Source organism: Henckelia pumila, chromosome 3 (genome assembly GCF_033568475.1).
Source record: "Henckelia pumila isolate YLH828 chromosome 3, ASM3356847v2, whole genome shotgun sequence".
NCBI classification, from domain to species: domain Eukaryota; kingdom Viridiplantae; phylum Streptophyta; class Magnoliopsida; order Lamiales; family Gesneriaceae; genus Henckelia; species Henckelia pumila.
The window spans coordinates 200,035,834-200,048,903 of record NC_133122.1 but is presented as its reverse complement, the minus strand read 5'-3'; positions in this window follow the sequence as shown (position 1 = coordinate 200,048,903).

Below are 13,070 nucleotides of genomic sequence, written 5' to 3'. Positions count from 1 at the left end.
TAGAGATGATTGGATTTAAATTGTTTTGAAATTCCATACTGAGGTCATTAATCCATAGTCATTCTTGATGGTTGTTGTTCTTGAAATTGAGTGAGTTTGAGTTAGTTTTGCTCGAGACGAACAAAAGTTCAAGTTTGGGGAAATTTGATAAGTGCATTTTGCGCACTTAATTTGTATATGGTTTTACTTGACTTTTGGAATTTATTGGTAGATATTGCGTGAAATTGTTGTTGTTTTTGTGTATGTAGGAAGTTATGGACTTTGATGTGTTCAAGTGGAAATAAGCTTACAAGATGGAAGTTTACAAGGAAATTCAAGAGTTGGAAAAGTGAAGAAAAAAGGCTGAGTTCGAGCTGGAGGCGCGCCCGCCCTATCCTTAGGCACGCCCACGCTGTTACTGAAGAGTTCAAGATGAAGAGTCGAGCTGAGAGCGCGCCCGCGCTGACCCTAGGCGCGCCCGCGCCATTGAGGAATTTTTAAAAGTATGTTTTGCGAGTTGAGAGGGCGCCCGCACTGTTTTCGGCGCGCCCGCGCCGTCGTCTGTTTGGAATATTAGAGTCCGATTGTTTATGGAAACTTTGGGGATATCTTTGGTATTTTTTTGGACGATTGTTAGGTCATATTTAAGGGATTTTTCGGAGTCATAGGAAGGATCTATCAGCCACCAATACACACAATATTCGTCTGTTGAAGAACTGAAGATTGCTTGGAATGAAGACGAAGACTTTTCGACCGGACATGGAAGAAAGACTACGGCTTTGTTTCTTCTTTTTATTTTCTTTTGATTGTTGAATTATGTTTGAGATATTAAACATTGTTTGGTTTTTATTGAATTCGAGCATGAACTAAACTTTTCTAGTCTAGAGGTTGACGTAGCTTGGTTGAGACATATTCATGAATCTTTGATTTTAATAAATTGAATTTCTATAGATTAATTGTGTTTCTAAAATTGAATGTCTTCTTAAATTATTGGCCATAAATTGAGTTGTTATATTTACTTAGAATCATTGCTCGGGAGAGGGGATTTTGAGTAGGATCAATAGGAACTACACTGTTAATTGTTTATATAGCTCGGGAGAGTATATAGCTTTAATAGAACCTTTAAGGAACATCATTTTACACATATCACTACATCTAGATTTTTAATAGGGATATTGAAATCGAATTGTAATTGATACACTCTATTTGTTGCTCGGGAGAGGGCACTAGTAGAAAAATCGCGTAAGACTTCGGTTAATAACCGAAGTCGTAGGCACTTAATTACCGAAGTAGTGTCACGTGAAGTAATAGGGTGCTTTTTTACTTCGCTGAATCACCGAAGTCTTATACCTTAAATTACCGAAGTCTTTGGTCATTTTTTGGAGGCAGAATTGGAACGGTGCCGAAGTATATTCTTATACTTTGTCAATTAATGAATTTGCCGAAGTAACAACTATGATTTTACTTCGGGTTTTGGACGAAGTTAAATATTGTCTATTACTTCGTTAATTTCATATATAACCGAAGTAAAATGTATTCTTTTACTTCGATTTTTAATCAAATTTTCGAAGTTAAATATTGTCTATTACTTCAGTAATTTCAATAATATACAAAGTGAAATAATGTCTTTTACTTCGTTAATTTCTTATATTACCGTATTAAAATGCATTCTTCTACTTCGTCTATAAATAAAAAAATTTTTATTCTAAAATTGCCGAAGCAATAGAACACATTTTATAAATTAAGATTTAGATACAATAATGCCATAAATATATTTTTGAAACTAAAAAATACACTAATAATATTAATTAATCCATCCCAAAACAACACATACATAAATCAACAAGTACTATCCACCAAAATACACTAACAATTTGAAATGACATATTCAACCACCAAAACGTGTACACATCCACACGTATTTCGTAAGAACTGCTACCTAACTGAGAGTAGGAATGTCGTAAAATGGATTCTAGCTTGCCATAGGTCCCCTGAAGTTGCTCTCTGTGACCACTGGTGAAGTCCTGCATAACATAAAGATAACGTCCACCTCATTTTTTATCTTTAGATAACAACAAGGCCATTTGTATGTATAGTAACTTCCTTACGTTTACTACTTCAAGGCAATATTAAAACCAAATTGTTATCAAAATCATATCAACTTAGTTTCTCAGCCCCTATTTGGGGATTTGAACTTTAAGGCCAAAGCACCAAATTTTATGATCATGAATTCATTATCAGATTAGGAAAAAAGATATTAAAAAACCGAAGAGACTTTAACCTGAATAAGTTGCTGGGCTAGTTGAACTTGTGAGAGGTGCCTTTTATCTCCACGGTGATTTCATCAGGCAAGCCCCTACTCTCTTGCACAGTTAGAATGGCACTAGTAGTGCATCTAATGTAATCAATATTTTCTCCCTGAACTCCAATTATATCCTCTGCATAAGCAAGTGGTACTTGCATTTTCTGTGCAACCTGCCACAAGGAATCAACATGGCATATTTACAGGAAGAAATAGTGCAAGAAGTAACATCCAACTCCTAATAATATTTTACATATTTATTTTTGTTGCCGTCTGTGTTCGTTTCCTCAATTTCTGAGTGCCTGCAGACTGTGCATCAGCTCAAATTTAATTAACAGAAACGAGAAAATGGAGATCTCATCAACCAAATATAATCATAACTCCAGTATGGTAAATAATAATAACACTACTAATTACAGCAATAATTGTATTCTTTTGAGTAAACTTTTATGAATCTTGCTGCTTACCTACTTTTACTGCTATAGAATCATACATGTATTAGATCCTATATATATAATAATTAATCATATATATGTATGTATGTATGTATGTGTAGATTATTACAACCTTATCAATCAAAAAATCAAGAAACGTACGAGTAAATTGTTGGAGAAATGGTCATACATGTACGTATGATAAATTAATGAAGAGAACAGAAAAATCCCAGAAAACCAAAAATAAACAGGAAAGAAGAAAAAGCTTCGGCTTCAGCCTCTTCTCTAGCTAACTCTCTCTCCCTCTTTTTCATGTTTGCATTAATTTATCTGACTGAATTGTTCAGATAACAAAACCAGAAAGAGAGGCAAAAGGGCAAGGAGAAAAAGAACAGTTCTGGTCCAATTATGGGGGGGCTAATTAAATGCTTGCCAACAGAAATATATATAAATCCGAAAAGAAACTTTGTAAGAACTAATTAATTCAAGAGTAAAAAATAAAAAATAAAAAGGGACATGATGATGTTTAAGTATTCAGAAGCTGATTAATTCACTCTAAACAAAAACCAACCTGCATTAACGGCTGGGGAAATATACACAAGTACTAGTGATATATAATAACCTTCTAAAGAAAGACTAAAACATAGAGAATGTGAAAGAGAAAACTTGAATGGATAACATTATAAGATGAACAAACTCTTAAATGGGTCGAATTAGTACTTAACATGGAGGCATGAGATTCAAACCTAAATCATCTTTTTCGAGAACCAGTGATCTGGACTTGTTTGTCTCCATTGAAGAACTGTATTCTGGGTGCAATCTTTTCTTAGAATGCAACAGCACACCGAAAAGTTTAGTTCTAGCACTTTGTTCCTTTTCTTCAAGAATCTAAAAATACAACTAACCCTTGAGATCAACCAAAGACTGTTTGAAAGGATGGGGAGGCTTACTAAGAGCTGCTAAAATATAAAAATACAAATAATGCTAAAAATCAATTTTGTAATACCTAAGGAAAATAAAAAGTGTATGCCCTCTAGAGAACAAAAACTTTACCTGATTCCTAAGCTCCATGATGCGAGGTTCTTTTTCCAGATTCTCTCCATTCATTTCGAATTAATGATGTGAAGTCACCAATATGCAAGAGGGTAAAATTATAGCTAATTGTAATGTGGCTTTTTACCCATGAAACAATAGTTTATAGTGACAATAAGATATAAAGGATTACTTGCACCTCTAAAAAAAGGATTACTTGCATTCTGGAAACACATGCAGTACAGTTTAGTCGAGAAGCCAAAGATAGGACTGTAGTAGTGCTGCTTGCTCAACGTAAAATCAGGGCACCCACTTTTTCAGGAAACCAAACACCAATTCGTGAAAAATTACATAATCAAGAAAAAATAATATCATAAACTGACAATTTTGCCTTTTCTGCAGTTTTAATCAAAAAAATTAGAATATCATATCCCAATAATTTGACGAAGAATTGCATGGCTAAAATAACCATGTAATCTATAAATTATCCCTTAATATATCCATAAGGCCAATATGCTAGTTCACATAATCACAACAGATATTGTAATCCAGACACAACGAGACTCTCATCTGTGGCGCATGATATATTTAACATAATTTGACAAAAGAAACCAAAAAAAAAATAGAGGTGAGGATATGTTTTCATATGTTGGTTACATTTTTTATGGATTATTTCTGTCAAAAAGGATACTATCACAGGTAGAGAGAAACTAGAGGAAGAATTCAAGGAACTTGACGCACATATTTAACCCCTTTAAATATATGACAAGAAACATTACAGTTCGACTACATGAACTTAGATTGGCTGGAGAGCAGCAGAAACAAACTAAAATACAAACTAAATATTTTACTTGCATTAAAACTAGACAAAATCTTACCATGGTAGTGTCATTGACATGATGGATATTGGGAAGGCCCCTTGAACCTCTTAAAAGTATTCTTTCATCTGCATCCAGTTTCATCATATCCTAACAGAAATAGGCACAAGAAATAGGCATCCAATTAGAATACCGAAATACAACACATCACTTACATTTTATAATGTGAATCGCACAAGGCAGATTACCGCAGATAAATGAGACGAATTGATCCCTTAGAAATACTATATGCTAACATGTTGCAATGACAAGGATGAAATTCAGGTGAAGTTATAACCCCTGCAAAAACAAAAACAAAAACAGATATATGGCTTGGCGGCCTTCAACATCTAAACATCCACAGTGTGAATTATACGGATCTAAAATGAGAAATTCCCAAGCTGAAAAATTGAAATAAATCCCAAAAAAATTCGGAAATGTGATCTTTACCTTCAATCGACTCAAAAATTGTACCTACAACAAATAATACATCCAATTGGTTTACTGCATATCATCAAATTTTTCTAGCTAATTATATATTGGAACATGGTGTATATAAAGTTTGATGTTTCCTCTATGTATATGAAACATTTCTCGAAGTCTGAAATCTGAATTCCATTATAGTCTTGCGAAACGATATCTAGTGATGTTGAAATATTGAAAAACTTCAGCACATGAAGCTGATATGGGTAAAGATAAGGTGTAATCCTTGAAGCCATCGTCCTGCCTTATGGTTCCGGTAGCATTTGCGCCTGCTGTTGGTTCCAAATCATTCAAAAAATCGCAAAGGACGAAGGTACCTTGCACTGCTTCGGGGTCCTAATGGGTACGGGCTGCCCTCGATGTCAAATGTGTTTACACTCACTCCCTTTACATGCATACATACATAAGAGAAGTTGTATATTAAAAATTGAATAATATTTTATACAGTATGGCAAATTTATAAATATTTTATACACAAAATCTACTTACCTCATAAGTTTTACCATTTCACAACTGAACCTTAGCCAAGAACTTCCTGTCTATGACATTTGCAGCAACTGAGAGTGACCAATTTAAACAAACTCCTGCAGGTACACAAAATTTCCAATACAGAGTTATCATGGTAACGACACTAGTTCACAATAGTTGAGCCAAGGCCCTTGGCAATAGGAAGATCACCAAAGTCTAGATTTGCATATCAATAAAAACTGAAAAATAAGAGGAATGACTATTCAAAAGGAAGACCGAAGATAATCCTTTCACAAGTTAGTCTATTTATAAAAAACAAAATCAAAGCAAAGATGGGTGAAAACGAATACCATTAATGTCAAATAAAGGCTAACAATGTGCGAAGTCAAGTCTATCTGCACCAAAAACAGAATCTCGTCACTTAAATAATGAGAAAAACACAAAAAAGATGTGGGAATAAACATATCATTCTCCTGAAATTCTACAAAAACTGTTTCAGAGAAGAGCACGTCAATACAATCAAAGCATAATCAACTGAGGAAAAGAAGAATGAAAAAATCGAAACAAGATATCAATCGAGATTTTACCTGGCGCTCAGCCTGGACGATCTGGCACACCAAATCTCTCAAAAATTTCCAAAACTTACTAGCTTTATCCACCCTCTTGGAGCCAGAGAACCTTTAATGAGCTTAGTGCATATAATCACAACAACTTTGTGACTCGAGCTCACCATGCTGTGATTGGAAAACAAAGAAAGCATAAAGGAACGATACTTCACAGGCTCATATAACAATTCACAAAAAATCTGACACAAAATCCAAAAGAATCGAGCCATTATAATTTCCAACAATTTTTCCTTACATCGTTGCATAGCATTGCCTCTGTTCTTCGCCGAGAGTTCCAAATCGGCCTTGGTTATTGCAGGAGTAACATTTTCGCTCTTAATCAAAATAGATTGATATGTGAACTGGACCATGTTCTCTCCCACCTCCATAGCCATCGTAGCTCAAAAAATAGTCCAGGGTTTGAATAAAACCTTTAATCGAGCAAACACGGCTAACAAAGTGGACGAAATAGCAAGGAAGAATGTTTCACAGTTCTGTTTGCGACAGGTCTTCAGCCGCACTGTTCTTGAGATCCAAAACTCGATCTAGGCCATAACCAAGGTCTTGAGGCACTGAGGTATCATCTAGGGTGGTTGCGGTGCAGTTCCCACCGGTGTAGAAGCGGCGATGGTGGTAGATTTGTGAAGGAACGAGAGCGACGGGAAAAGGGGATTGACAACCCTAAAAAAGAGTGCAGAGTAGGAGATAAGAAGCAGGAAAAGACGTGAATAAAACTGGGATTCTAAACATATCATTCTATTACTTCATCAAAAACAAATTAAAAATTTTATTTTCATCTTTTTACTTCATCAAATTTAATTTGACGAAGTAAAAACTCACTTAAAATTTAAGTGAAGCCCGTTTTTTTATATTGGCGAAGTCTAAAGTGCATTTTACTTCGTTAATTTTATAACCGAAGTAAATAACTATATATTACTTCGGTAATAGTGATTGCCGAAGTAAAAACTAGCGAAGTAAAAGGCAGAAATTCTACTAGTGGGGGAATAGAATAATCTAAGTGTTTTTGGTTATTAATCGAAGGAAACTCATAAAATAGATTAATTAGGATTGAATATTGTCGAGACCAAGTGAAATCAAAACCTCTGGACTATTTTTCTCTGATTGATAATTCCTCAAAATTTGTGTGTGTGTGAGCTGAATAATTTCTATTTATTTATTTTATTTATTCTGCAAAACTCTTGAAGTTTGATTTTCTAGATAAAATTAAGACGATTTTAATTACAAGTATTGAATCTTTTCATTTTACTCCCTGTGGGATCGACACTCTCTCTTTCACTATACTAAAACTTGACACATGTACGCTTGCGAGGAAATTTCACAACACTGACATGATACAAGCATGTGATCTGTTGTTTACGACATGCTACCTGATTATCTGAGTCGGTTGGAAGCATGTGCTATCTGAATACCTTGATTATTTATTTACGATTGAATCAAAACCGAGTCTTGATCAGAGGTAAGATGATCAGAGGAGGACTGAAATAGATTTGATGATTCTGGTTTCCTAACCCTTTTGATAATCAGATATGTCTCAACGATCAGGCCGACCTCCTCTCATACCACAGGTTCCTACTCCTAGGCCAGAGCAGACAGTGCATCCTCTGCCAGAACAAACAGTAGTACCTCCGACAGTGCCTCAAGCTACTGCAATTCCGAGTAATGAACAGGGAAGTACTTCTCGAGATATGACTGATATGTCAGCTACTCCGATGGAAACACTGCTCAAACGTTTTCAATCATACCATCCGCCTACACTGAAGGGTACTGAGAATGCAGGTGAATGTGAAGGATGGCTTGATGATATGGAGATGTTGTTTGATTCACTCGACTATGGTAATGAGCGGAGATTCAGACTGATTGGGCACCAATTGCATGAGGTTGCGAAGAGCTGGTGGTTCACGACTAAGAAGGCTCTGGAGCGTAGAGGAACAGTACTCACCTGGACAGTCTTCAAAACTGAATTCTATCAACGATTCTTTTCGGTGTCTTACCGCAAAGATAAGGGTGCAGAGTTTGCTAATTTGAAGCAGGGAAATTCGAATATTGAAGACTATGTTGCAAAATTCTCTACATTGCTATGTTTTGCTCCACACGTTGCTGACAGTGATGAGGCTATGGCTGATCAGTTCATTAATGGACTGAATCCAGAGGTATTTACTTTGGTGAACACAAGGCGACCAAATACATTTGCTGATGCCTTGAACAATTCCAAAGGAGCAAAAGCTGGTTTGATACAACAGCGAGGAGCTTTCTATTCTGTTAAACCTCTGAGACAGCCACAATCTTCAGCTTCAATCTCACAACAACCTCCTTGGTTTGAAAGTGGTGGCAGTAGCAGTGGCAAGAAGAAATTTTGGCAAGCTCGAGGAAAGCAGTTTAAGAGATCTGGGAGCAGTTCTTTGAGTTCGAGTGGGTCAAAACCGAAGTCTGGCATGGTTTGTAACAGTTGTGGTGGAAGTCATCCGACTGATCAGTGCCGAGGTGTATTTGGGAGTTGCCATATATGCCATCAGCCAGGACATTTTGCGAGAGTGTGTCCTCAGAGAGGTTCCGGACAGTCACGAGGTACAGAGTCATCACGATTAGTGGCTCAACCTGGGAAGCAAGCCTCATCTGTCCATTCCTTCCAACCACCACACCCACAGCAATAACCAAGGCCAGGAGGGAGTCAGACAGGTAGCCAGCCTTCGAGACAACAGGCTCATGTCTTTGCATTGACAGAGGAACAGGCACAGGGAGAACCGGATGATGTTATTGCAGGTAACTGTTCTCTTTATGGTTATCCTGCCTATGTATTGATAGATACAGGTGCATCCCATACATTTATCTCTGAACGATTTGTGTCATTACATGCTTTGCCTGCTGAATCTTTACCTGTTGTTGTATCTGTCTCTTCTCCTTTGGGGAGAGGTCTTATATCAATTCAGACAGTTAAGAATTGTTTATTACAGTATAACGGTAGTGAAATAGAGATAGATTGTATTGTGCTTGGTTTGTCTGATTTTGACTGCATTATTGGAATTGATATGCTAACCAAGTACAGAGCTACCGTAGACTGTTTTCAGAAAGTGGTGAGGTTCAGACCTGAGATGGCTGAAGAATGGAAATTCTATGGTAAGGGCTCTCGTGCTAAGATTCCTCTGATTTCTGTATTATCAATGACTCGACTTTTGCAGAAAGGAGCGGAGGGATTTCTTGTTTATACAGTGGATGTTTTGAAAGCTATCCCGAACCTGGATGATTTGCCAGTGGTTAGTGAATTTGCGGATGTTTTCCTCGATGAAATTCCAGGACTACCTCCGTACCGTAAGATTGATTTCAACATAGAACTGATGTCAGGTACTGCACCGATTTCTAAAGCACCTTATCGAATGGCACCAGTTGAATTGAAGGAGTTGAAAGATCAGTTGGAAGATTTATTGGCCAAGGGATACATTCGACCCAGTGTTTCTCCTTGGGGAGCTCCAGTACTGTTTGTCAGAAAGAAAGACGGTTCAATGAGATTGTGTATCGACTACCGGCAACTGAACAAGGCAACGGTAAAGAATAAATACCCTTTGCCTCGTATTGATGATTTATTTGACCAGTTGCAGGGTTCTTCGGTGTATTCCAAGATCGATCTGAGATCTGGGTACCATCAGCTGAGAGTTAGAGATTCTGATATTCCGAAAACTGCTTTCAGAACCAGGTATGGCCACTATGAGTTTATAGTTATGCCGTTTGGTCTGAAAAATGCTCCAGCTGTGTTTATGGCTTTTATGAACCGTGTATTTCAGAAATATCTGGATGACTTCGTTATCATTTTTATTGATGATATTCTGATATATTCAAAGAATTTGATTGATCATTCTGAGCATTTGAGAATCGTGCTGAAGACTTTAATAGCTGAGAAACTGTATGCTAAACTGTCGAAATGTGAGTTTTGGCTGAAACAGGTTGTTTTTCTTGGACATATCATATCCGAAAATGGTATAGCTGTTGATCCTAGTAAAGTCGAGGCAGTGATCAATTGGTCGAGACCAACATCTGTTCCTAAGATACGTAGTTTCATGGGTTTGGCTGGGTATTATCGTCGGTTCATTAAAGATTTTTCCAGTATTGCGAAGCCGATTACTCAGTTGACTCAGAAAAATGCTCCATTTATCTGGTCTGAAGCTTGTGAATCAAGTTTTCTTCAGTTGAAGAAACGACTGACCAGTGCACCAGTCTTGACGATTCCTTCAGGTACGGGTGGTTTCACTGTTTATTGTGATGCATCTCATCGAGGTTTGGGATGTGTGTTGATGCAGCGGGGGCATGTGATTGCTTATGCCTCACGACAGTTGAAGCCTCAAGAGACCAGATATCCGATTCATGATCTTGAATTGGCCGCCATTGTATTTGCTTTGAAGATTTGGCGACATTATCTGTACGGGGAACAGTTTGAAATCTATTCTGATCACAAGAGTCTGAAATATTTGTTTTCACAGTCAAAATTGAATATGAGACAACGGAGATGGCTTGATTTGCTGAAAGGCTTTGATTGTGAGATTAAGTACTATCCGGGGAAATCGAATGCAGCAGCTGATGCATTGAGTCAAAAGGTATGTTCCTTGTCCTTATCAACGATTGGTGTATCAAATTTGATTGAAAACTGTTGTCTTTCTGGATTGGTATTTGATATGAATTATCATCCTCTGCGACTTTATCAAATTCAAGTTGAACCAGAGTTACTTTTGAGAATCAGAGAAGCTCAGAAACTTGATCAGAGTGTGCAGAATTCAATTGAGAAAGTCCGGTCAAGGCATGTGTCTGAATATCAGGTTCGAGATGATCTTCTTTATGTTCATAATCGCCTTGTAGTGCCTGATATTTCTGATGTGCGACAACAACTACTGACAGAGGCGCATTGTAGTCGTTATAACATTCATCCTGGTGGTAGGAAGATGTATAATAATTTGAAGACGCAATATTGGTGGAAACAAATAAAGGCAGATATCACTGATTTTGTGTCTCGATGTCTTAATTGCCAACAGGTGAAAACTGAGAGGAAGAAACCGCCTGGTTTGTTACAGAGTTTATCAGTGCCAGAATGGAAATGGGATCATATTTCCATGGACTTCGTGACGAAGTTACCTCGATCTTCTAGAGGTTGCGATGCTATCTGGGTGATTATCGACAGATTAACAAATTCAGCATGTTTTTTTCCTTATCATATGACATATCGACATGATCAGATGGCAGAACTTTATGTCCGAGAAATTGTCAGATTACATGGAGTGCCAAAGTCTATTGTATCAGATCGTGATCCTCGATTTACATCTCATTTTTGGTACAGCTTACAGAATTCTTTGGGTACTCAGCTACACTTGAGCACAACGTATCATCCACAGACAGACGGATAGTCTGAGCGTACCATTCAGACATTGGAGGACATGTTGAGAGCTGTAGTGCTTGATTTTGGCACTAGTTGGCAAGAATCACTACCACTTTGTGAATTCTTGTACAACAACAGCTATCAATCGAGTATTGAGATGGCTCCGTTTGAAGCTCTGTATGGTATAAAATGTCGATCTCCTCTTTAATGGGATGATATCTCTGAAGTACCTGACATTGGGCCTGATATGATTCGATATATGACAGAACAGGTGAAGCTTATTCAGAAAAGAATGAAGACAGCTCAGGACAGACAAGCAAAGTATGCCAATATTCGATGTCGACCTTTGTATTTTGAACAGGGGGATCGTGTATTTCTGAAGATTTTTCCGTTCAGAGGCACCGTAAGATTTTGCAAGCGAGGAAAGTTGTCTCCACGCTATATTGGTCCGTATGAAATTCTGGAGAAAATAGGCAATCTTGCCTATCGATTAGCTCTTCCTCCGGCTTTATCTGGAATACATGATGTCTTTCATGTATCGATGCTTCAAAAATATCTTGCTGATGAATCTCATGTGCTTCAATCTGATGAGGCTGAACTCGACGAGACTTTGAGTTATCTCGAAAAGCCAATTCAGATTCTTGATCGAAAAGAGAAGCAACTTCAAACGAAGATTATTCCTCTTGTGAAAGTCCAGTGGAGTCGTCATGGTATTGAAGAAGCAACTTGGGAGACGGAATCAGATATGAGGCAAAGAATTCCAGAAATGTTTTAATGATGTGAGTCTCCTTTAGTTTTCTGTTATCTGATATACATTATGTGTTGTTCATACTGGAGATTTCGAGGACGAAATCGAGTCTTAGTGAGGGAGAATTGTAACGCCCGAAATTATTTAATTTTGATCCGAGAATATTTAATTTGGGAATATTTGGAGTTTTGATTTAAATTCTAATATTCTTAAATTATTTAGGATTGAAATTGAATGAAATGAGAAATTGAGGATTGAATTGCAATTATTGAAGTTTTGAGGGGCCAAAATGCAAATAGTTGAAAATGAACTGGACACTTGTTATATTTCTGATTATTCACGTGTGATTCAACCATGTACATCAGATTTTTAGAGGCAAGAACCGAGAGAGAGCAAAAGAACTTTCAAGTTTCATTTCTTCATCTTCCAATCGCCATATCTTGAGTTTTGGGTATCCGATTTCGATTCCGAAAGATGTTCTGGAATCCTTGCAACGAGACCTTCAGTTTGATGTAAGTTTTCTGTTCTTTCATTATGGTTTGAGAAGTCGAAACTGGCCGATATCAGAAGTTTGTATGGAATGGTTTTGATGAGATTCTATACCTTGTTTTATTGAAGTTTAGTTGAGGAATGATTGTTGTATCATGTTCTTATGATTTACCAGCTAGTATTCGATGTATATGCTTGCTGATATGTTGAGGATTATGCTGGTTTTGAATCCTATACAGCTGATATGAATGTTAGAATGGTTACAGTTGAGTTTTGATTGCCGAGTTTATACCGAT